The sequence below is a fragment of the Helianthus annuus genome, chromosome 17, assembly GCF_002127325.2.
Source record: "Helianthus annuus cultivar XRQ/B chromosome 17, HanXRQr2.0-SUNRISE, whole genome shotgun sequence".
Lineage (NCBI taxonomy): Eukaryota > Viridiplantae > Streptophyta > Magnoliopsida > Asterales > Asteraceae > Helianthus > Helianthus annuus.
This window is the reverse complement of record NC_035449.2, coordinates 104,633,160-104,661,027: the sequence shown is the minus strand read 5'-3', so window position 1 is coordinate 104,661,027 and position 27,868 is coordinate 104,633,160. Positions and strand designations below refer to the sequence as shown.

Genomic DNA, 27,868 nt, shown 5'->3' with positions numbered 1-27,868 from the left:
ATGCCAAACACTAAAACATAATATTTTAATGATTACATAAATTTTTCGATGCCCGGATATATTCAGAACGTAAGATATGCGCGAAAATGCAAACTTGTGCACTTTTTGACGCTTTTAGTCCCTATTGATCAATAAAGTTTGTTTTAGCATACCGAACCCCTCAAAGCCTATTTCTAAGCTATGTAAAGGTTATTTAGGGTATGTTTAACTTATGATCAAGTTTCGGAATGTTCATTACCATACAAATCGGTATAGTTTCGCAGTTTGACATAAATAGGCCCTGCGATCGAACAAACTTGATATCAACACACCAAACCATCCAAAACTTATTTCTAAGTTATGTGGAGGTTATTTAAGGTATGTTAAGCCTATGTCACTATTCCGGAATGTTTGTCGCGTTATACTGACTGCGTTTACGCACCAGTTTGCATATAACATTCCAGAAAGCGATTTAAAGCTTGAAATTGGAATCGAATCGACTTGAAAATTTACCAAACACAAATACACACATAATAACACCAAAACATATATAATAACACCAAAGCACATAGTTTTATTAATAATCATCATTGTTTTACATCGAACCACGACTACAGAACACAGTTATCACAAATCTATCAGCGCTCCCTTCAATCCAAGAGAGTGTTTATTTATTAAGCACTATCTGTGAGTATACTCGATCCTTTTTTGCTTTACGCACTTTGGGTGTTACATACGTTACTTATTCAAATCACATCAATCACACAACGCAAACACTATTTATACGCTGACCATTAATGCATGCTACATGTTATTCGATGAATGCTTGTATGTTTTGTTTACTATGAAACCCCAGGAAAACCAGGAAACAACGCAACACAACTAGCTTCAAGTTGGGGATAATGTGACAACCCGAGTTTCCAAGGTTTTTACTTGACACATTACTTGTTTCGTGTATTTTTTTCGTAATCTTTTACAGTATAACTTGTTCATGATTATCATGTGTTGATGTAGTTAGGTTATAAGTTGCTTTAACTATTAAATTGTGAAATTTGACTATGTGATATAAGTATCAACCTTCGCCGAGGAAGCTTAACCTTCCTCACACTCACAACCTTCGCCGAGGAAGCTTAACCATCCTCACACTCACAACCTTCATCGAGGAAGCTTAACCTTCCTCACACTCACAACCTTCGCCGGCCCAGTCTTGGCCAAAGCCCATTAAGGGCCCAACATTTTATAACTTCCGTATAAACGAGTAGGTTACGTAAACTGCCATTAGAAAACCCTAAAGTCTTTCTCTCTTCCTCACCTCTGCGTGACGGCAACCCCAAGCTCTCGAAACCCTTGCTTGTTCGTCTCGTAACCGGTTAGTCACGATGGTCTATTTGATTTACGTGTTACCGTTTGTGTAGAATACTATTCTTATAAGTGAGTTCGATTGCTGAAAGATTTTTACTATGATTGAAACTTGAATTTGAAATCATGAAATTAGGGTTTTCTGTTCTAGTGCAAATCGATTTATTGAGAAATTGCATGATGATGATTTACGAAATTGTATTCCTTCATGTTACAATCTTGATCAATATATGATTATTTGATGATTTAGGGTTCATGCTAGATGATAAATACTGTGATGCCTTTGATATGATGATCTGGTAACATGTCAGTCACGGCTAGGTATGATGATTCATGATAAACTGCTAGAATCGTGATTAGGGTTTCTGTGTTTTGTAACTGATTAAATCTGCTAATGTCATATTGAATCTGTAACTGTTAATGATGATCATGCTTACCCGAGGAACCTTCAACTGGGGAACCTTCAACTAGGAAACCTTCAGTTGGGGAACCTTCAATGGGGAACCTTTAGTTGGGGAACCTTCAGTTGAGGAACCTTAAGGTTCCTCGTGAAACTTGTAAGTACTTAAGGTTCCTCGTGAAACTTATAAGTAACAGTAGTTAAGTATGTTCACTCTGTTAGTGTGATAACTCTGTTAGTGTGATAACTCCGTTAGTGTGATAACTCTGTTGGTATGATAAACTCTGTTGGTATGATAACTCTGTTGGTATGATAAACTCTGTTAGTATGTTAACTCTATTAGTGTGTAAACTCTGTTAAGTCTGTTAACTAATAACTCATGTTAGAATAGACTGAAAACTCAACTATGTGAAACACGAATTATATCAACATGAGATAACTGTTATGTGTTACTTGATAATGTTTGCCTAAGCACATTTTGGGACAGAGATTGCATGTGAATCGTTACGAACTTAAACTGATTGTGTATACATGCATACTATAGGCCTTGACTAATTATTTGTGAGCACGTAAGTTAGCATACCGAGCAAACCAAGGTGAGTTCACACTTCCTACAAGGCATGGGATTCCCAAGGGTTGGGAACGGGTAAAGGATTTAAACTGAAACTGTGTAATCTCCTGGTTTGGAACACGTACACACCCTCTTTATTGAAGGGTGACAACACGTACTAAGAACTTAATCGAAACCTGCGTAATCTCCTGGTTTGGGGATTACGTACACACCCTCTTTATTGAAGGGTGATAACACGTATACTAGACCAAAAACTCTATCATTAAGTCCCTCATTTTGTATCGACTTAATCGCCGAGGCCAATGGCGAGCGGGTCATTAGTTAAATAGTGCTATTAGGTTTGACAAGCCTCACACCGTGCCGCAGAGGACGGGCGTGGACTAATGGACTATGGCACGTCAATGATGATAGACATTGACTAGGGCACCAACTTATTTCAGTCAGTAGTCGATATGGTAAACCGGTCTAGTGGTTCACATGGGGAAGCCCCCACTGGTTATGGATATGTTTGGGAAACAGGGTAAACTGGTTAATCATATTTTCAACTATGGGGTAACCCCCACGGCAAGTAAGCCAGCTAAAGACAAACTATGTTTTCGGAAACAACTTAAAACGAACACCCAACTGTGAACTCGCTCAACTTTGTTGTTGATTCGTTGTTACATGCCTTGCAGGCTTTTATGTACATATTATAGGAATTTGCTGTCTGGGATGCTGGAGTGGTCATGGGCCGAGATACATGGAATCGCAACATAAGTCTAATGGTTTACTTACGCGAGGATTTGTAAAACATTTAACCAATGATTATTGCTTCCGTTGTGTACTATGTGTTATATGTAATGTTTTGAAATACTTCCTTTTAACAAATGAAAGTTTATTTAATTATACTTATGAGTTCAATGTGATTGGTGGCTAAGATCCTGGTACGTCACACGCCTCGCGGGGGTTTCCGCATGTGGTATTTTGGGGGTGTGACAGATTGGTATCAAAGCCATTGGTTATAGTGAACTTGGTTTTAAAAAGGGGAAAAACGTTTTTGTAAAACCAGACTATAACCAAACAGTTCTAAAGACGTGAATACGACCATGACACTCAGCTCCAGACTGCAAGGTTTGTCTCTCTTATACTCATTGTACTACATAACTAGTAAACACCTACATATGATATTGCATGTGAATGCACGAATAGCACAACAGTATGAATTCATGTACACTTGCACGTGTTATGTGACTGATAGGGTGGTATTTCCCAAAACCTTCATGACTTACGCTTTGTGATACTCTTTGTTTGCTACTCGAGTCTGAGGAACCATTTGACATGAGTTAAGAGAAGCTGAGATGAGCATGCAAATCACAATATTATTGTGGGTGCACACATAATAATAATGTGGGGTGCATGTGAGTCACAGTGAGGCTTAACAAGTGGAAAAGGGGTTCCGTCCCGTCATTTGATGGATGAGAAACATAACAAACCTATAGGGGTCATAGCAGTAATTATCCCCTACTCAAAACTCAAACGTGAACTTTTCATTTATCTTTGGATCCCTTTGAAACTCGATGCTATCAAGTGTTACCTGAACACCCCTCTGAGCTCAGCGAACCGTGTAGAATGTTAGGTGCTTATACGAACGCCCATGTGTAGGATGTCGCAGCATTGAATGATTGATCGATATCTTTCTCGCCTTTCTTCGCTTGCTGGAACTTAACGTATTGACGCCTCAGATTCTGGAGTGCGATTACTTCTGCAACACTCCCGCAGCGTACTGTGCATTACTCGAACCACTTGTAACATCAATGGACAGGAGGTTGAGTGTAGTACTTTACCGACCTCAGTGCTTTAATTACCCTGATTACCGACATTGAGCACCATCAAATTGGCTTCAATCGAATCCTTAACCCTGTCAGCGACCCATGGGAGTCAACTCTTACGAATCAATCGAGGCATAAAGTGTTGATAATTGACCTTAGTGTGGTATGCGTAACTGCCAGCACAGTGAGTAGCACTTTAGGACGTGGCTCAGGATGTGAAAGGATGGACTATGATGGTGAATAATCGTAGGGCTTCGTTTCGAGCAACGACATTGGGGGCAGCAGTCACAACGACAACAAGGTGCTCGTAACCCTAGCTTTTAGTAAGGAAATAAAGGTGCCTACAACAAGGTTTGGCCGTAGTTAAGTTAAGAGGTCAACGATCAAAGGAACAACGACAGCACTTGGAATCCTAGTAATGAAAACAACAACACCAGAAATGATGCTCTTGGAAGGGGCATTTAGAATTGGCGTGGGCGACATCAGGACTTTAACACCATGGTAGCTAGTATGAGTAGCAATCCGTTTCGTCTCTGTTCCGTTTGACCCTAATGCTCCTAGGAGTTTGAACCAGTTGTTGAATCGGCTGATGGCAAGATAATGGAAACTTCATATGATCGTTGGGATGCAGACACGACCTTGTGGGACAAGTGTTCGACATCGACCTTTCTTCTGTTATTTTTGATAGGTGTACCCTATGAGGAGACGATTCTACGTATCCCTCTCCTTCGTGGAGAATTGTTATCTGTTCTAACACGTCAGGGTGGCGCAATGGTTAGTGGTATGTCAGCAACGGGAGCCAGGGGTGTCTACGGAGGGATTACCCGCTATGTGACAACTATTATAGACGTAAGGTTAGGAAAAAGAGGATCGAGGATCCACCAGCTGTTCGTGATTACCCTCCGTGTGCTACCAGAGGAACTTCCAGGACATCTCTACAACTGTTAGGAAGGAACTCAGTTTGACCTCGCGTCGGAGGCAGTTCTAACTACTCGTACTCCTTACCGTTTTGCACCAGGAAGGTTGCAGGAGCTGTTTAACCAACTACAGGGACAGTCGAACAAGAGTTTTCACGGTAAGGAGCCCTAGCTATACCCATGAAGAGAAGCCTTTTTGTATGTGTACTGATTATCGAGAACTCAACAAGGTGACAGTCAGGAACCGTTTGCCTCGACCACGTATTGACAACCCGTCGACCAGCTACAAGGAACAAGCTTCCATTCAGGGATTGGCTAGTGAACGAACTATCGACAGATGGAAATCCAAGGGGTGAATGCTCTTAGAACAACATATCGAATGTAATGCAGTCATTTCAACGTTATGCACCATGATCATTGAGTTGACCAACACACCAGCAGCTTCAGGGATCACATGAATCGACCGCATTTGTTGACAACATTCTGAATCATGACCAGGAGAATGGAACGCCATGGGTGGCATTTGTATCTTAGAACTCCTGAGGGAGGGGCCACTTGTCACACCTCTTTCTGCGGCGGAAGCACGAGGTGTGATCATGAAAGGTTCTCATTGCATATGAAAGGTAAACATACTACATGCTCATAAAAATAACTTCAAATACTAAACATTTCATAATTTGAAAACATGAGTTTAGCGTTTACATCGCGAGATAGCATGAAACGTTGTTTTAAAAGTTTACAACTTTATTTAAACATAAACATAGACGACATCCACAAGCATGAGTAGACCGCGCGCACATCCACCTTTAGTTACCTGAAATACATGTGAGTTTTGGAAAAACGTCAACATAATGTTGGTGTGAATTCATGCAGTTTTTGTATTGAACGTTTGTATACTTTGTATTAAAAACATGGTATGTATTTTGTGAAAATCAAGTATTCATGTATAAATCAAGTATTTCTATATGTATCAAGTGTTAATGGGTTGCAAAGCCATTAACATGTGACACGACATAGGAAGTCACCAAACCATAGGCATTTTTCTGTAGTCGATTCACGACTGAGACACAAAAACACTACTTGGTTCTAGTTGTCACCAAGAGTGGGGCTGCCCTGAAACCCATTAGATCTAACCTTTTGTTCTGCGGTCTAAGTATGTACACGATTAATGGTGCTTATGGTACCCTATTCGTGACACGATTTCTCATATCAATTCTTGGCACTAGTTTTCACCAAGAGTACTTCTCGTTTTAGTACACAACATACCATTTTGTAAATATTGAAGTATTTGTAAAATGTATTTCACCCCCGTCGTTATAAAACTGAAAACAGTTAAAAGAAAATGGGGAGCATGAACTCACAACTTTGCGTTCCTTGCGTCGTAAACTTCACCGGATTTGCTTATAATGCGTCGTGACCTAAACGTGTTTTATTATCGTTAGTCACTAGACTTGTATTGTACAAGCACAAGTCACTATCTTTTGTATATGTATTGTTGTGTTAAAAATATTTTATATTTTTAACTATGTATCTTACTTATATTATTTTCTTAAAAATTAACATAAGTCTCTTGTATTTTGCACTTTGCACCCGAGTTATGTATCTTTGTTCAAAACTTTATTTTATGTTCATAACTGGTCCAAGTTATTTATTCTATAAACTAATATATTTTCTTGTATTTGTCTAAGTATGTTGTATGTGTATTTTTGTGTTTTTACTTTTCAAGAGTATTTAGTGTATTTTCAAGTCCTAATACACTAGCACGTATAATACATACTACATACACTTAGCACAAAATTTGGTGATAAAATAATATATATATATATATATATATATATATATATATATATATATTATATACATATATATATATATATATATATATATATATATATATATATATATTATATATATATATGTATATATATATATATATATATATCTCAAAAATATACATGCTTAATGTCAATTTTTAACCTTGACGAAATCATCGTTTCTTAACTCAAAAATTAGGGAAACCTTGGTAAATACCTTGGTATACATTTTTAGGGAATAAGTTTCTCAAAACTTATATATTTTTCTAAGTGTCAAAATTTATAAAAATTTTGACAGAGTTTCCCCTAAAAATGGAGGTTTCCCATGTTTTCAAAACATGTGTTTATTTTCTTTTAAATCATCAACAACTTCAACAACAATCATCAACAATATACACTAATCTTTCTATTTCATGAACTTGAAAATTTATAAAAATGTATAGTAACTTACTAGGGTATTTAGTAAGTCTTGTTCCTCTTTAAAGTGTGTTTGTTTCTTTAAAAACTTCATTTTTAAAGAATTTAGTTCTTTACAACTTGTGACCATATTTTCTAAAAATACTACTAGTATTTTTCTTGTTACACATGTGTATCTTTACTTTATTAACCACAAAAAATAAGGTTTATTTGTTTAAGAACCAAGATTAAGTAAAACTTGTATTTTTAACTTGGTTCTTTTGAAAAACCACTCATGGATATTTAGATCTACAAGATTATAACTCATTTTGATCTTTATTTTACAAGAAAACATTTATTTTCATTCAAGTTCATGACTTTAGTGAGGATGATCCATAACCTCTAACATGTTCATCCTCTCATCTTGCTAGATTATGTTTTTAATCATGATCTAGCAAGATTACATGATGATAAACATCATTTCTACCAACACACAATAACCAACAATCACAAGCAAAACAACACAATAACAACTTAATATCTTCATAACCCATGCTTATGTTTTTTTTTGGGTAAAGGGTTACCCCGGTGAATCTATTAAAAATGCAACCGCAAATAAGTACAAGTAGTGAGGATGTGTTCCACACTAGTTCATATACAGGACATGCCCCATATATGTAGAACAAATAAAAACCAAAAACCTATGACACCCCATTACCTAGTCTACTATACATCATGACACGACATCTAGTAGACAAAATAATGCAAAACACACAAACACAAATCAACCACCATCATCAAATATAAAGAAGCCGCAAAACAGCAACCCCTTCAGACGAAAAGCAGACAGCCTATCCATTAAATAACTTGGAAGAAGAGGTGCTTGCCCCTGCTTTCGAAGAGGAAGAGGAAATATGAATACCCGAAGTCATAAATTTACTCGTTTCATTGTAGATTTCCTCCACCACTTCCTCATCCGATTCCTCCCTGTCGCTTGACCGATTCTTCTCCACTCGACCCCCAGAAGTACCTCCCTGATTACCATTATCGTCCTTTAGAACATCAAACGGGTTAGACGTTGAAACCGGATTCTGAACCGGACTCTTTGATGACGCTTTCGGTTTAGGGTTGACAACTGGCCTGTAAACTACCTTTGGCTTCTGGTTTTTCATATGAAGCCCTTGATTATTTGGTTTCTTCTTTTTGGCACCAACCACCTGAAAATCATCCTTATCCTTCTTCTCAGTATCCCCATTCGAGTTTTCATGCGGGTTCTGAGGACACGAATGATCCTCATGACCGAAGACACAACAAGAAGAACATCTTAACGGCTCCCAATCATACTCAATTTTAACCTCCACCTTCGAGTGACTAAGACCATCCAAGGAAGGAATTGCTACCGTAACACTCTTCTTTAACTCAACTCCTGCCTGGACCTCAATAAGAGCTCTAGCATAGCTGCTTCTTCCCCAAGATTCCGCACACATTGTAGCCGTATACGAATCTAACATTATAGGTACCCCAATCTTAGAAGCAAGTAAACTGAGCCCATCCTCAGTAAATGCCGCTAACGGCACATCATGCATCTTGACCCAAACTGGAATCGCTTTTAAATCCTCTTTTACCAACTTGATAGAGGCTGACCATTCTTTCAAAATAATTGGAACGTTTCTAATCATCCACGGCCCATCCTCTAACATTTGATCCATCCCTTCTTTCGTTGTGAACTTAAAAAAGAAGAACCCATGAGCATTCATCATAATTCTTGACAATCCATACTTAGCCCAATTGTTCTTTGCAAAGAAATCAACAACAGGAAAAGCCAGCCGTTTACCCAGAAAATAACCATACAAGGTATTCGCATACCTGTCAGAGACTTGTTTAACTGAAGATAGAGGAATGACAACATCAGTTCCATCAACAGCTTCATTCGATTCCAGTACCCTAAAGTTCACCTTCGCTTTCTCTTTGGTATCCTTCACAATATTTGCAAATGAAAGCTGTACCGGAGAGCCAGAACCTGTTTGTTTTTGTTTATCAGCCGCAAAAAAGGATGTAGGATCTGTACTACCGGACGATTTTTCCACACCTTGATCGACCATCGACTTTAGTTTCTCCAAACCTGACCATGGCGTGTATCCCTTACCCGGGGAATCCCAGAAATTCGCTTCCAGATTTCCTAGTCGGATAGGAGCCGAAACCTTCTGGTCACTTTGTGTTGCACTTGTTACACCACTCTTAGGGTTCCCATCAGCATCAAGAAAACGTGCAGCAATATCAGCAAACGACAATGACGGCTTCCCATTATCCTGTTGCTTACCACCCGAGCCGGTTAGATCATCCATCCCCAAAAATAAATTCGTACACTATCAACCGCTAATCAAATGTAGTGCAGATTGATTAAATAATATGTATGTCGGCTTTGTATGGCAGCTTGAATTAAACAAAAGATGGTTGATAATAGAAACCCTAGCAGCCGTAAGTCACCTCGGTCAATGGAACGAAGAATCAGTCAAATAGAATTAATGGTTCCTCGTAAAACACAAATTGCCTTGACTAAATGAAACCCTAGCAGCCGAAATCAACAACCTCGAATAAGGGAACAAGAAACAGACAATGAAATTAATATAACCTCGTAAAGATCTGTCTTTGTCGGCCCCACTTGGAACGGAACCCTAGTCAAAGTTGAAGAAAAACCGCCGCTAACTTCAAGAAGAGAACGGATCCCCAAGTACACAAAACCCTGATCTAATAATATTTGATTGATTAGCACCTATGAAACCGTAGAATCTGATTCATAAACACTAACCGAAGATCAAATTGAGACCAGGATTGAAAATTTTCCTAGGGTTTCTTGTCGCCGATTTCGCCCCTCAAAAGTCTGTCATAATCAGGCTACCTGGTACCCATGCTTATGTTCAAGTTTACTTCTTATGTATCTTAGTGTTTTTCATGAGTAACCTTATAAATCTTCTTTTAACCACTTAAAATAGAAGTAAAATGGAAGGATCAAGACTCTTACCACTAGCACAAGGCTAGGGATGATCAAGAGGACAAATGAAGTGGATAAAAGCAAATGAAGAAGGTTCTTCAAGATCCGGTTGCACCGAGCTTCGTTAGTGACCTTCTTACACCACCAAAACACCTTGGAAAGCTAGGAAATGGATCAAAAAAGATGGGTGTGTGTGTGTGTGTTGGTGCCGTGAGCAAAGGAATAAGGAAGGGAGTGTTTGGGTGAGTTAGGGGGTGAGAATGATGGAAGATGATGGTCTTGTGATTTATATAAAAACCCTTCAAACTCATGGCATATTATGTTGGAATATTCCATGACATGATCCTAGCACATCCATTATTTTAATTGAAAGAAATCCCATGTGGGATTTTGGTCTCCCAACCGTCCAACATTAGGGGGGTTAAGTGTAACATTTCCAATCACTAGTTACATGTTCTAGTTGAAATGTAATGATATTTTTTTTTGGGTAAAGGTTTCACCCTGGTAAATTTTTATATCACAATAAAACCAACAAAGAACAAGTGGTAGACAGAAACGCCTACCAATTCATATCCCCGACATGCCGGGGAAATGTACAACCAAGAAAGAAAAACATCTAACACACGAGCCACAGCAAACCACTAAACAAAATCAGACTAGCATCCTAGACGAACACTAATTTGATCTGAACACTAACACAACCATATTAGCCTAGTTGATCGTATATGACTAGCCCTTTCGGCAGCTTCCAATCTCTAAGAATTTTCTCCACTTGTCTCGAGTCCTTGAATTTCAGAGTTACCAACTTCAATCGAACCGAGGAGTTGACCGCATCCGCGACTTGTTGAGCTGACCGTTGAGTATTCGCAAACAACCTGGAATTTCTTTCTAGCCAAACCTGATAAACGGACGCCGCAACCAAAATCCTGCCAATAACGTGCTTTGCTAATTTTGAACCTTACGTGTGAACAAGATGCTGGAAAATGTCCTCCCATTTATCCGAGATGTGTTGCATAGCTCCCATGGGTTTAACTATCATCCAAACTTGTGTCGAAAAAGGGCATTCAAAGAATAAATGCGTACGAGAATCGATACCATGCTGACACAACGGACAACACATCAGCCGCAAGTTAACGGGTCCACCAACATCCCAATGCTTCAACCTATCTTGAGTCTTAAGCTTGTTCCCAATCACTAGCCACATGAGAAACGCATGACGCGGTATACACTGAGAAAACCAAACTGCTCTATACCAGTTAACATTTGGGCCGCTTAACCGAAGTGTATCCCAAACATTCTTGGACGAGTATGTTGTTTCCTTACCGTTATTATCAATCCAGGCAATGGTATCTTTTTTATTTGGCGTTAAGCTCGGGATCTGCATATTTGCCAGAGCCGGGTAAGCGTCTAGCCAAGCCTCCGGCCATATCCATTGACCATCATTCACCACTTCCGCTAACTTTGTATTAATGCAAAATCCCGCTTGTTGAAACATCCTTGGCGTAATAAAGCTCCCAATTGGATCCGCATGAGACCATTTATCATACCAAGCAAATGTCGCCATGCCATCTCCTATCTTTGACCACACATGCTCACGAATAAGCGGTCTAAGCTTTAAGATTTTTCTCCACCCCCACGTATTTCCTTGCTTAATCGGAACATCCCAAAAACACCTTTGTTTCAGCTTGTATGTGTGAATCCACTTAACCCAAAGAGACTCTCGATTAGTTAAGAGGCTCCACACATGAAACGTCATCAATGCCTTATTCACATCATCAACACGTTTGATCCCCAACCCCCCTTCCTCCCTAGGCCGACATATTGTTTTCCACGCAACCTTTGCCTTACCTTTCCCTACTGATCCGCTTTTCCATAGAAAATCTTTCATTTTTCTTTCGAGCTCCTTGGTAATACGCTTTGGCAGAATGAAGACAGATGCCCAGTAGACATGCATAGACGATAGAACTGATCTGATGAGTTGAAGTCTTCCCGCGAATGAAAGAAACTTGTTGCCCCAATACGTGATTCTATTTTCCATTTTTTCAACAAGAATTTGGCAATCTTTATACAATAATCGGGAGGATATAAGGGGAACTCCAAGATATTTAACAGGAAGGTACCCTTCTTTGAATGACACAAGATCCAGAATCCTTTGTTTAACCTGGTTGGTCACGTTAGCAAAGTATACCGTGCTTTTAGGGATGCTTGGAACTAAACCTGACATGTTTTTAAAACTTTCAAGAGCTTCTAGCACAAGTTTGACCGATTTAACTTCGCCTCTTGCAAACATAAACAAGTCGTCAGCAAAACATAAGCTCACTATTCGTTGTTTATCACATTTATTATGAAACCGAAAATTCAACGAAGAAGCAACCATGTAATCTAGCCGAAGAGTAAGAACTTCCATCACGAGAGTAAACAAGTACGGCGACATCGGGTCGCCTTGTCGGAGCCCCCTCTCACCTTTGAAAAAACCATGCAGGTTACCATTTATGCTCAACGAGAACGTTGTGGATGAGATACACTTCATAATCCATTCAACCATACGATCATGGAAGCCGAACCCTATGATGATTCGTTTCAAAAAACTCCAATCAACTGTATCATATGCCTTCTGAATATCGATTTTAAAAGCACATCTAGGAGGACCCGTATTTCTGTGATAATTATGCATCAGTTCGTGTGTAAGCATAATGTTGTCAGTAATTCGCCTTCCCGGGATAAATGCCGATTGGTTTATGCTAACTAACTCCTGCAACCCTTGCTTGATTCTATTGGTGATAATTTTACTCAGGCATTTGTATATCGTGTTGCAGCAAGATATTGGTCTATAGTCCGTGACATACTCCGGAGTGGACTTTTTAGGGATTAGAGCAATGATAGTATGGTTTACCTCCTTTAAGAGTTTGCCATTCCTGAAAAATTCCCTAACCGCAAGACAAACATCGTTCCCTACTATATTCCATGCTTTTTTAAAGAAGACAGATGAGAACCCATCCGGGCCCGGAGCCTTATTGTCCCCAATATCAAACATGGCATTCTTGATTTCCTCATTCGACACCTCCCTCACCATCAACTGAGCTTTGTCAGGATTCAGCTTTTTGACAAAAAGTTCAGGGGTAGGGTTCACCAGATTATTTACTTTTCGGCCAAGAAAGTTTTCATAGTGATCTAGGAGCGCTTTAGCTGCATCTATACCTTCATGTTGCGTCCCATTAACATCCTTAACTATCTCAATTCTGCTGCGATGGTTCTTGCTTTTGATTGAGTTGTGAAAAAACGCTGTGTTCGCATCACCAGCCCCGAGCCATTCAACTTTTGCTTTTTGTTTGAGGAAACATTCTTCATCACTCGACGCTTCCATAAAATCTTTGTATGTCACGGCCTCCTTGTCTCTTAGCTCTACGTTATTCGGATCACTGTCTAACTGAATCTGAATTCTATCCAATTCTTTACGTAAATTATCCACCTTCTTATGTAAGTTGCCTTGGTCACGAAGCAACTTCCTAAGAGGCACCTTTAACGATCTCAGCTTCGACGTTAACCTGAACATATGACACCCAACCACTTCCTCATTCCACTTATCAGTCACCACTTCCAGAAATTCTTTCTTATTTGCAATGAAATTTGCAAACTTGAAAGGTTTTGGTTTTTCTTTCGACAAGGATGGGATTTTTAGAATACATGGCGTATGATCCGAAATCCTGTTTGGGTGAAAGTATGCACACGCTGCTGGGAACATGTCCGTAAAATGAACATTAGCCATTATCCGATCTATTTTCTTGATAACACCAGTTCCCTTTTTTGGTTTTTGCTTCCAAGTATAATGAACGCCTGAGCTATTGACATCAAATACCTCCACATCTTCAATACACTCTTTAAAATCCCGCATGCCCGTATTAATTTTAGACGAACCAAACAAGTTATCTTCTAGATTCAAAGAGGAGTTGAAATCCCCTAGCAGAACCCATGGCTTATCATGAACAAGGGCCGTATGGTAACGAAGGTTCTCCCATAGGTCTCGCCTAGTTTTATAATAGTTATCAGCATATATGAACGAGCAAAATATAGATTTCTTATCCCTCTTGAACTGAATTTGAGCATGAATAACTTGACTCGACTGAGCTAGAACCATGACATCCACCTCATTAGCGTTCCACCCCAGGATTATGCGAGTACCCTTTTGACAAACATTGCCATTCGATGTCCATTCCCAAGATCTCCAAACCTTTTTACAAACACTGGTAAGATTACTAATATCAACATGAGATTCAATAATTGCACACACCTGAATACCATTTTGATTGATAACTTCACGAACCTCCTTTTGCTTAAGAGGGCGGTTCAACCCTCTAATATTCCACGATGCTATGCTAAACATGGGAAACATTTACACCGGGAGTGCTTGCCCCCTCAGCATGTATCGGCTTTCCCACTATGGATCGAATCGTTTCATTGTAAACCTCTTGCACTTCCTCGTCATCAGAAGAATCATCTACATTCTCGTTCTGACCCTTATTTTCCGTTTCCCTTTGGTTACACCCAGGTTTATTACTCGTATCGCCCATATCATCACTTAAAAGATCAAACATGTTGCTCGTTTTTACTGCATTATCAATCATCGGTTGAACAGGCTTTGTCACCTTTTCTAACTCATCTATTACATTAATAACACGAGGAGCCTGTTTTGCATTTTTTGGGACCGGTCGATAGTCAAACCTCGTACCTTGTTTCTTCGTAGGGAAACCCTGTTTCGTTTGATGTTTCTTTTTTACCACTTCATACCCATCTTCCAATTTGTTGCCGTCTTCCTTAACTTGATTGATTACTTGCTTCGGACATTTAGCATCCGTGTGCCCAAATACCTTACATCCATTACATCGCGGGGGCTGCCACTCATACTCAATCTTAACCAAATTCTTAGAATAACCATCCTCATCTTCTAATGGGATCGCAACGACAACACTTTCCTTCAGTTCTTCTTCAGCATTTATTTCAATTAACGCTCTAGCATAACTATTTCGCCCCCATGATTCAGCACACATAGAAGCCGTGTATGAATCCAACATCCTAGGGGTACCAACATTTGTGGCTATCATACTCAGCCCATCCTCAGAAAACGCTGCTATTGGAACATCATGCAGTTTAGTCCAGATCGGAACTGATTTTATATCTTCTTTTACCAGTTTGGACGATGGCTTCCATATATTTAGGATGATAGGGAGCTTACGGATCAACCATGGGCCATTTTCCATCACTTTTTCCATGCCTTCTTTCGAGTTAAACTTAACGAAGTAAAATCCGTGGGCATTCATCATTGTCTTAGCAATACACAACTTAGCCCAAGTATTCTTCACATAATTCTCAACAATAGGAAAGGGCAGCCTCTTCCCTAAAAAGTACCCGTAAATTGTGTTTGTAAATCTGTTCTGGACTTTTTTAACTAAAGCGGCTGGGATAACCACATCAGCTCCTTCAACTTTAGTGTCCGACTTCAGTATCCGAAAGTTAATCTTCTTACTACTCATACCTGATTCGGCAACGCTAGCATACGACTTCTTTAAGGGATTATTACCTGGTTCAGACTCCCCCATGTCGTCCGATCGATCCAAAACTTTTTTCAGGTTAACATTAGCTTCCATGTCGTTATTCTGATAGGCCTCATCTTCAAACAGGTTGTCATATAACGAGATATTAGAACCCTCTCCTTGTTGCGGCTGCCCTTCGTTCTTTCTAACGATTCCACGTACAGGCAGTAGAACGCTTCCATCAGCTCTTTTCAGCGGCACGTCAATGTTTCTTAGCTTCGAAACTAGACTAGGAACACAATTGCTTCTCTCCATGCAAACAAAAATCAGAACACCACCAAAAAATAACCAGCCGACACCACTATCACATGCAAAAACCCTAATCCTAAAACCCTAGAATCAATCTTCAACCCTTAACCGATTAAATCAGCGAATCGATCTAGCAAAATTAAACTCAGTTAACCGCAATCAATTACAACCGATTTTAATAAATCAGGGTTTCCAATAGATAGCTAGGGCGGCGATTACAAGAAATGAATAAACGAAAAACCCTAGTTTCAGATCAATCTATATTGCTAACGAGTTCGTTATAGAGGTTTAAAAGATTAAACCTCTAATCACCGACTGTTATACAAAAAGATTTCAAAGGAACAGGAAGGGTTTCATGATGAACACAAGAAATCGCCTAGAGGATAGAGAGAAAGGGTTTTTTGAAATGTAATGATATTAGTTAGGTAATTTGTGTATTTAGTGTTTAGGAGGTGTAATATGATGTTCGGTGACCATAACTAGCTTGAAAATATTAAAATGATGCTTCTAATATTATTTTGATGTTCCGGGTAATGTCCGGTTGTTCGGTTAGATACCGGTTCGTTAAAGTGCTAAATTGCACCGTTTAGTGTCCTTTAGGTATTCTTTTGTAACCCTTTCAATTCCCGACACTTAGGGAAGTATTCTGGATGATAAAACGAAGATTCTACATGATATTTATATGTTTAAAAGCTGATTTGTGCTGAATTTAATAAATTTCTGCACTTAAAGTGCGTTTCGGGTGCTTTTTAGTGCTTATTTTAGCTTTCGGAATGTCTATATGTTAACCCTTGTATGTACTCTTGGGTTTTAATGTATTCTTGTCGTTGGACCTACACCTAGGCCCTAATTCTAATGTCTGACTGCTTTTTGCAGTTCTGTTGACACATTGTGTCTTACTGGTGGGTTTACTAGTATTTCTGACGCAACGCTCTCGTTAATGCATAAAGCAATATTTTGTAGTATAAAACGTGCATGAATTCACTTGTATTGTATGAAATCAGATAATGTTAACACTAAAGCACATAATTGCTGTCATTAAATAATAATTAAAGTGTACGGAAATTACCGGTTTGGTGCTAGTTGTCACAGTCTTCCCCCGTTAAAAGAATTTCGTCCCGAAATTCAGGCCGAACTAGCTCTGGCAGGAGCCTTCTTGAACAGGTGGGGATACTTTTCTTTGAACTGGTCTTCATGTTCCCATGTGTACTCGGGTCCGTGTTTAGAGTTCCAACGTACTTTGACAAGTTTGACACTGCTCCTTCTTGTCTTATCGACTTTCCAGTCGGTAACCTCAACGGGTTGTTATGTAAATCGGAGGGTGTCGTCAATATGCACTTCATCCGCAGGGATGATTACGTTTTCTTGTGTTGGACTCTTCTTGAGGTTGGATACATGGAACGTATCATGTACTCCATTAAGCTCTTCCGGTAATTCCAACTTGTATGCTACGGTACCAATTCTTTCCAAGATCTTGAATGGTCCGATGTATCGTGGATTCAGCTTTCCACGTTTTCCGAATCACACTACGCCCTTCCAGGGCGAGACTTTTAACAACACTTTGTCTCCCACCTCGAATTCCAATGGTATTTGTCTTCGGTCAGCGTAGCTCTTTTGTCGATCTCGAGCCGCCTTAATGCATTCTCGAATCTGCGTAATCTTGTCGGTCGTCTCTTGTACAAGTTCAGGACCAACCACGCGTTTATCTCCGGCGTCTGCCCAACATAAGGGTGATCGGCACTTGCGGCCATACAGAGCTTCGAACGGGCGGCTTTTATGCTTGTATGATAACTGTTATTGTAGGAAAACTCAACCAAAGGTAGGTGAGTATCCCAGTTGCCGCCTAGGTCCATGACGTATGCGCGAAGCATATCTTCTAATGTTTGTATAGTCCATTCGCTCTGTCCGTCTGTTTGTGGATGGAATGCCGTGCTTAGATCTAACTGAGATCCAAAGGCTTCCTGAAAGGATTGCCAGATTCTTGAGACAAAGCGTCCATCCCTGTTTGAAATAATTGAGACAGGCACTCCATGACGCGTCACAAATTCTTTTAGGTATATCTCAGCAAGCTTTCCAGTGCTATCCTTCTCTCGTATTGGTAGGAAATGCGCAGACTTCATTAGCCGATCGACTATCACCCATATCATGTCGTGCCCTCTAGGGGTCCTGGGTAATTTCGTTATGAAGTCCATCGAGATTTGCTCCCACATCCACATGGGAATCTCTGGTTGTTGTAGTAGGCTAGACGGTTTCTGGTATTCGGCCTTAACCTTAGCACAGATTAAGCACTTTCCAACGTAGATAGCAACATCGCTTTTAAGTCTCGGCCACCAGTAGTATTCTTTTAAGTCTTGATACATCTTGTTCGATCCTGGATGGATCGAGTATCTCGATTTATGTGCTTCATCAAGGATGACTTCTCGTAGACCACCATAGAGCGGAACCCAAATACGCTTCTTAAAGTATAAGGCTCCCTCTTCATTTGGCGCCATGTATTTCAACGCACCCCTGAGGTATTCAGCTTTACGATTTTCCATCTTGAGGGCTTCTTGTTGTGCGTCATGAATACGTGAAGTGAGGTTCGTTCGAATAGTCATTTCCAATGCTCGAACCCTTAGGGTCTTAACCCTTTCTTTTCAACTTAACGCGTCCGCTACAACGTTTGCCTTTCCAGGGTGGTACTTAATCTCACAGTCATACTCATTTAGCAGCTCGACCCATCGCCGCTGGCGCATGTTCAGTTCCTTCTGATAAAGTATGTGTTGTAGACTTTTGCGATCTGTGAAGATTGTACATCGAGTACGATACAGATAGTGTCGCCAGATCTTCAAGGCGAATACCACCGCACCCAGTTCCAAGTCGTGCGTGGTGTAGTTCCTTTCATGTACCACCGCACCCAGTTCTAAGTCGTGCATGATGACCTTTTGGCGTTGCATGAGCACGCAACCCAAACCTTGTTGGGAAGCGTCGCAGTATACCACGAAGTCTTCTGTGCCTTCGGGTAATGATAGTATTGGTGCATCGCATAGCTTGTTTTTGAGTAGCTGGAAGGCTTCTTCTTGTTTAACACCCCAGTCGTACTTCTTGTCTTTTTGTGTAAGGGTCGTTAGTGGTTGAGCTATTTTTGAGAAATTCTCAATAAACCGTCGATAGTAGCCTGCTAAGCCCAAAAATTAATGAACTTCAGTTGGGGTTTTGGGGGCTTCCCAATTCTTTATTGCTTCAATCTTGGATGGGTCTACGTGAATGCCCTTCTCATTCACCACGTGACCAAGAAATTGAACTTCGCGAATCCAGAATTCGCACTTTAAGAACTTTGCATAGAGTTTCTCTTTCTTCAGTAGTTCCAGTATGGTTCTGAGGTGTTGCTCGTGCTCTTCTTTCGTCCGTGAGTAGATCAGGATATCATCGATAAATACAATCACGAATTTATCGAGATAGGGTTTGCATACGCGGTTCATCAGATCCATAAATACCGCTGGCGCATTCGTCAGTCCGAATGGCATCACAAGAAACTCGTAGTGCCCATAGCGTGTTCTGAATGCAATCTTTGGTACGCTTTCTTCTTGTATCCTTAACTGTTGATATTCAGATCGAAGGTCGATCTTGGAATAGTAGCTTGATCCTTGCAACTGATCAAATAAGTCATCAATCCTCAGTAGTGGGTACCGATTCTTGATAGTGAGTTTGTTCAGTTCTCTGTAATCTATGCACATCCGCAGAGTTCCATCCTTTTTCTTCACGAACAATACTGGAGCTCGCCAAGGCGAGAAGCTCGACCTTATGAATCCTTTATCCAGCAACTCCTGGAGTTGTATAGATAATTCTTGCATTTCGGATGGTGCAAGCCGATAGGGTGCCTTGGCTACAGGAGCGGCTCCTGGAAACAAGTCTATATGGAATTCGACTTGTCGTTGCGGAGGTAGTCCTGGTAGATCTTCGGGAAAGACATCAGGGAATTCTTTCACCACAGGAATGTCTTCGAGCTTTGGCCCCCCCAGCCTTCTTACTACAACATGTGCCAGGAAAGCGACACATCCTTTCCTTAAGCACTTTTGTGCCTTCATGCAACTGATGATCCTTAGAGGCGCATCTCGCTTTTCTCCATGTACCCCATCAGCCGATGAGAGTTTCATCATTTGCCAAAGGGATGCGAATGATTTTCTCATGACAAATGACTTCAGCTTTGTTCTTGGACAACCAGCCCATTCCGACCACTACATCGAAGCTACCCAATTGAATAGGTAAGAGGTCGATGCTAAATCTTCGATCACCAAGTTCTAGTGTGCAGCCTCTAACGACTTCGCTTGATTCCACAAGTTTACAATTGGCTAGCTCTATAGAATAAGGTATATCTAATCTACTAGATTCTACTCCAAGCATGCGTTTAAATTCCACAGACATGAAGCTATAGTCGGCACCAGTGTCAAATAATATGGATGCAAAGTGGTTGTTAATGAGAAACGTACCGGTGACCACATTAGGGTCCTCGCGTGCATTCCTTGCTCCAATTACAAATGCTCATGCCTGAGCGTTGTTTCCTTTTGGGCAATTTTTCATGAAATGATCATTGCTTCCACAGCTGAAGCATCCTTGGTTTCTTCCAGCTTCATTACCATTCCGGTTACCCTCGCCATTTCCATTTCCCCCATTGTTTCCAGCACCAGTGCGGTTTCCATTTCCGTTTCTGCTTCCCTTACCCCAACAGTCTTCAGTGCGGTGACCCAATTTTCCACACTTGTCGCACTTTGGAACGCGACAAACTCCTTCGTGACGACGCTTGCACCGATTGTGTGACAAACGGCAAAATTCCGGTAATTCCGTACAACTTGAACAACTATTTTAACTATTATTTTTCACAGATTTGACTTAATTCTAATTAATTAAAGTCTTGAGAGTCTAGGAATTACAAAAATCATAGTGAATTATGATAATGAATCCGAAGCGATTAGAAACAGTATCCTAGACTAACAATAGGAACGCGAATAAACGATACTTGTCAGCACTAGTCGCGGTACAGTCTGACACAATGAAAACATGACATACAATTATGTCTACACAAATATTTTATAAAAAGTTTTGTCCAAAAATTTATATGTGCCGTATTATTTACAAAATTCCAATTAAAAACCAAATTGTTCAAGTCCGCAGAAAAATACAGAAATCGTGCGGAAATATACAGCATTCCGCAGAACGAAACCGTAACTATCTGAAAAACCCAAAAATAAATATTATTTGACATAAATAATATAATGAGTAGTAAAAACGACACAAAATCCGCAATTGAATCTTTTTGCGTTAAGCTGCACGGCTCGTTCAGTAAACTGTCAGTCAGCAAAGTCGGTACCGGAAACGTTCAAATATAATAAAATTTTTAGTCCAAAAAGTTGGATTAAATATTTGGATAATAAAACAAGTACAAAAATAAATTTTTGTTATGTATTTATCTAAACAAAACACGGTGTCAGTATTTAACCCGGTACAGGACCCGAACCGACTTTTTCACCTGAATTACAAACTAAAAATTTCAGTGAACTAGTTTTACCTAGTGTCACACTACTTTAAAATATGAAGGCTTAAAACCTTGTACATATTTTTATATAAAATGTCAAAGTTCTTAAAATGCTTAAAGCTTCTAGTTAAAACAAGTTTTTTTTTTTAAAAAAAAATTCAGCAATTTCTTTTCTTTTTGCTGAATTTTCGTCCAAGTGGGCACCCCACTATTTGTTTTTTTTTTTTAATTGAATGATTATCTAGATGATGAAGTGGAGTATGTGTTGGCATGGTATTAACATAAGTGTAAGAGTTAGTCATGTGGTGTCATTGTTATAACACTTTTCATAAATCACTTACACACACTACAAATCTTTTACACCTTTTCAAACACACACAAATTCTCTCAAACACCTTCATATCTTCATCAACCTACCAAGAACACCATAGAAAAACCCTTCCATCATATTCATCTTTCTTATAAACCACATGGATTTTCATGGACATTAAGAAGATCTAAAGCATTTGCAAGTTAAATCAAGCCTTTTCATCCATCCAAGAGTCTTCTAACAACAAGATCTTCATCTTCTTTGGATCATAAGCTCTTTTAGATCATCCCTAGCCTAGAGCTAGAAGTGAGCTTCTAACTTTATATTTATTTTTCTTACTTACTTATGCTATGATTATTATTATAACTAGTAAAAACAAAATAATCATAAATAATAGTATGAAAATACAAAGAAGCAAAAATACAAATCATGATATCTATGTTTGTTTATGTTGTGATTAAGGTTTGTTATTTTAAATATTTGATCTTGTTGAGATGATTAAGACATGTATAACTTGTTAGATGATATTCTAAAAATATGATCTAACAAGTATACATAAACATGTTAAAGTTTTTTTTTATATATTGGATGATCAAAATCTATGGTGTAATTAAAGTATTTAATGTTTTTAAATAAAAACAAGACTTTTTACAAGAGTATAGAAAGTAACATACAACATGAGATTTTTATAAAAGTTGTAAAAACTAGAAGTAAACTAGGTTTTTGAACTAGTTAACATATGTTGTAAGCAAGTTCAAAACCCTACATGATTTTGAGATCATCTTGATAAGATTATGTTATAAATCTTGTTATAAAGTTTATGTATCTTGTTTATAAAAGTTATGAGTAAATTGTGATGTTGATTTGAAAAGAAAAAGATATGTTTATTAAACATGGCAAAGTGATTAAAACAAAGGTGATATGGCAAAATTTTCTTAAAAACTATATGATATAAAAACTATCATTTTTAGTTAAATCTTTCCAAGATTTACAAAGATATAAAAGAAAGCTTTTAATAAAAAGAAAAGATTAGATAATTATATATTTTGAGAAAATATATATTTGTTCATTTTAACAAGTTATGTGATATGTAGTAATTTGTGTATTAGTTATATATATCAAAGATAAGAACTTGATTAAAATGGTGATAACAAACTCAAAAAGACTTTAGAATTCAAGTCTTACCAAATTTCATATAAATACGCCTTAAAGACATATTACGGACACTACGAACAATCGGACATAAATTGTGGACAAAATGGACGACGAACGAACTTATGGACATCTTACCCATCCGAGGACTTAATACGACATCTAGACGATCTTTCGACACAGACACAAAATTTACGTTACCATTACCAAACTTCGGACATTTTGGAAAACTTATAAAAAGTATTATGTTTTTATTATCTAAAAAGTATAATTAGAAAATTTTTATAAAATTATTTTTATAACAATGAAAGACTTATCTTTTGGGCTAAATATTTATATAAAATGGGCTTATATTTTTTTTTATAAATTATATTGGGCTTAAACTAAATACTTGGGCTAAGCCCAATAGCAAATAACTCATTGGCCAAGCCCAATACCAAACTTATGGGCCCAAAAGCCCAACACTATTTAAACCCAACACTATTTAGGCCCAATGACATAACTTGTAATGAAATACAAGTATACGATTAATTACTACTAAACACGAATTCAAGGGAACTAGATCCGACTATATGACATACCAGATACACGATTACTTACATATATGTATTTGGAAAAATATATATATAACGGTTAAACAATAAAGACATACAAGTCTTAAACATAGTTAAGACATAAGACTTGTACTCAAGTTATTTACAAAGACCGAAGTGTCTAACAAAATATAACAACGATTGTAGGTCGCAATACTGTTCAGGACTACCGTACGTGAAATCATATTTACTTCTACTCACTGAAGCGATACTGTGAGTTCATGTCCCCTTTTCATTTTAAATGTTTTTCAAGCTTTACAACTATCGAAGAAAATACATGTACAATAAGTATGATAAGTCAAGGAATGAAACACCTTAGATCATGTGCGAAATTAAGGCCATAACTAAAGCACCATTAATCCAGTTTGGACCAAGGAACAAAGGGTTAGATCTAATGGGTTTTGGCGAGCCCCACTCATGGTCATTCATTTACCTAGGAGTGCGTTTGTTGCCCTACGACATGGTGTCGATACAATTAAAATCGTCTAGGGTTGGTTTGCTTCCTAATTCGTCACACATATTAATGTCCTTGCAAAACATTAATGATCACGATTTCATTGACGCTTTTCATACTATATTTGATTCAAATACAAATACATTTTACATTTTCGGGTGTATCATACATAACTAAACTGCATGAACTCGCTCAACCTTTGTTGATTTTTCTACTTAAACATGTATTTCAGGGAATTAGTGGACCTTGTCAGGGATTCTAATTCGGGAAACAAGTATCAAGACTCCGTGCCATCTTTTGAAGGGTTTATCTATTATACTGCCGCTTTGCGGTGATATAGTGGACAAAGCCTTAGTGTTTAAAATTTTCGTTTTGAATGTATGAAATAATAACAACTTAGTTTCTTTGAATGGTTTGTAAATTATAAACTTAATGTATGTTGCGCATCTTTTGAGCAATTATGGTAATGGCAATGGAGTATGTTTTATTCATTTAGTATGTTTACTTATATCGTTATGCAATGAGAACCAACAGATCACACCTCGCGCTTCCGCTATGAGCAGGGTGTGACAGATTGGTATCAGAGCTTCGATTGTAGTGAACCAGGATTCTTTCTCGAGTCTAGTCTACAATCACTTGGAACCTCTCACGAAAACAATTTATACAAGAACGAAAAGTTTTCATTGCATAAACATTTTTCAAGGTCCACTACAAACAAAAATTCATTTCATAAAAACCAAGCAAGGACATTTCCATGGGTGAAGTCTATGAGAGATAGGCGCATTACATTAATAGACTCTGTGCCTACAATACATTACATTATCAGTGCTTATACATGATAGACACATTACATTATCAGTTTACACATCATAAACAGTTTACAAGTTAAGCATATACAAATTCAACTTATGCAAGATAGAAATCCTTGTTAGATAGGATTTCATGTGATTATATATATATATATATATATATATATATATATATATATATATATATATATATATATATATATATATATATATATATATATATATATATATATATATATATATATATATATATATATATGATTTATTTATATATGTGTTGTACAAAATATTTTGCCAAGAACAAAATACCTTTGACTTCAACCTCTATTATTATTCTTTACTCACACGATGAAAATATCGACCTCACGTCTACTGCGGAGCTTATGGCGAACATGATTCCCAAGTGAAATCTTAAACTTAATTCTGTAAAATATGGTTGCTTTCTCGCGAATGCTGACATGCCTGACCATGATAATGACGACGAGGCGGAGGTGGTAACCTTGGACAACAACTCCATTAGTGGGACGAGATCCCAGTGACTCATACCAATCAAGGTTGATATACTCTTGTCCCTACAAAGAAGATGAAGTACTCATCTTGAAGGTGCCCCTTAAGTTGTTATTGTTACAGATTCTTTCCATTTCTATTTCATCTAACGCAATGCCGTTCTGTGAGTAATGACAACGAACGTTGACACGTGAGCTATCACGAAGGTCCCTCCGATGTTGAAGGTATAGTGACAATAGTGTTTCCTCTCTTACTGATCGGCTGCTTCGTACGAGAGAACGCTAGGGTGACCATGCAAGACAATTTATTATTACGGTGGCCAACGTAATAACAACTTGTAGTACATGGGAATTCTGGTGGACTCTGCGGGCCAAGCTAATGATCATTATTCGTTCAAAATTCTTAAGTTATTACTTGAGATTCAATTTTTCTTATCTATTAGAACACGAACTGAGGTGGTTAGTATAACACCCTACAATACAATGCAATGCAATGCAATGCAATGCAATGCAATGCAATGCAATGCAATGCAATGCAATGCAATGCAATGCAATGCAATACAATACAATACAATACAGGGAGACGACACGTATTCGTTCACACCTAACATTCGATCTATATCACGATTCAGTTGAGACTAGTCATTTAAACAAACAAAACTTGTTAGCTACTCATGGAGGATTTTCCTCAACATTCTCGAAATTCTTGAACATGGGTTGGTTCCATGGTGTCTATGACACTTTACCCTACTTTACCTTACCTTACCTTATCATATTCCACCTTATCATATTTATTGGAAATGATACAATAAATTCCGTCGCTTGACATTTGTCTTTTCCCAAGGAAGGGTATGGCATGAAACATGCTGCAACTTCCTCACTGCATTCTATGCGACATTTTTGGAGATTCTAATAATCTTGCTAGAGCTCGTGAAACTCAAGCACTATTACCATAATTGTCACATGGACATGTAAGACAAAGGATTTTCTCTACTTTGGACGATCGAAGTCCATAGAGTAGGGAATACATATATATGGACGAAGACCACTGGTTGGGTTCCCCTCCTCAACGAATTTTTTTAGACATATGACCAATACACGCAAGAGGCGTTATGTGACAACTCGAACTTTAGACTCGTTTTGTGTAACGTTACGTGTCTATACGATATTTTGAATTAATAAATGTTGCATGAACTTTGTGAAAATGTGCAATGTGTTGCGTTATATTGAATGTATGTATGTATTTAATGATCGAACCGTACAAGCTCACACCACTCGCACAAGGCCGTTTGGGCCTCATTCTTGTACGCGGACCAATAGGGCGGCCCATGTGGGGTTCGGCCCACATCTCCTCTACGTACATGCTCACATACACAACTAGGGTTTTTAGTTTTCAATCTTGGCACACACACAAACTCTCTCTCTCTCGGTTACCTTGGAATCCGACGGCACCAAGATCACAAGTTGGATCAACCCTCGTTTACTCATCCTAACTGGTTAGTGTTTTGATTGTTGATTATGTGTTGAATAATGTTCGATCTACTGTATCATATGTCGATTTAGGGACGTGATGTATATTGAATTGTGATGTAAATGGATGGGATATGGTGTTCTTGATGAATCGGTTTACATGTTTGTGTGCGTGGATCAACATAGATAATCGTATATGATGCTTTCATGATTTTGTTTAAACCGGATGCATGTTAGTTGTGATGTGTTTATGGCTGATATAACAATGATCGTAGTATTGTTTAATGATTTAGATTGACGGTATGAATGAGTTAGGAACGTGTTATTGTTCATATGGATTAAAGGGTAATTGCCATTGTTTGATCGGTTCTATGCTAAGTAAACGATTGGAAACTGTTGATTGATAATTACTAAAGTTGGAAACTATTGAATTAATCAAAAAGGGATTGATTTAGATTGTAACTGTTATGCATAATTCTTGGCAATTAGTTAATGGGTCACACAAGGTCTCTTGTACGATCAAGAGGTCCATCGCACAAAGCCGGCCTGATCACACAAGGAAACCCGGTCGCACAAGGGCTCCTAATCGCACAAAACGTATTTGGGTCACCCGGGTTTGAACTATTGGGCCGGACAGCCCATAATGCTTCGTACAACCCAACCTGAGCGTACAAGATCAGTCGGGTCGCACAAGCTGGCTGTGATCTGTTAACTGATTTGGGCCTCAAGGCCCAAAGGCAAATCGCACAACCTGACTCGATCGGGCAAGACCTGTCGGACCGCACAAGTCATCTATGTGGGCCGTTCACATTATTGGATCGCACAAGTCCACTATCGTGTTTTATTTTATTTGGGCCGAGACCACTATGCTTGAATTGTTATATGTTTGGATCAATTGATGTTGGATCTCTTATGCATGTTATTGGGCTTGTTCTACTTCACACATGTTAACCATATTGTTTGACTGATTTCGGGTTGCTAAGATATTA

General features: G+C 38.6%; 1 long non-coding RNA gene across 1 annotated transcript; it reads left to right on the top strand.

Moving 5' to 3' along the window:
* Positions 1 to 21,920: 21,920 nt before the first annotated feature.
* Positions 21,921 to 24,554, top strand: LOC110926157. Its single transcript, XR_002585016.2, has 3 exons — positions 21,921 to 22,201; positions 23,788 to 23,853; positions 24,327 to 24,554. It is a non-coding gene; the product is annotated as an uncharacterized LOC110926157 (long non-coding RNA).
* The last annotated feature ends 3,314 nt before the right edge of the window (positions 24,555 to 27,868 follow it).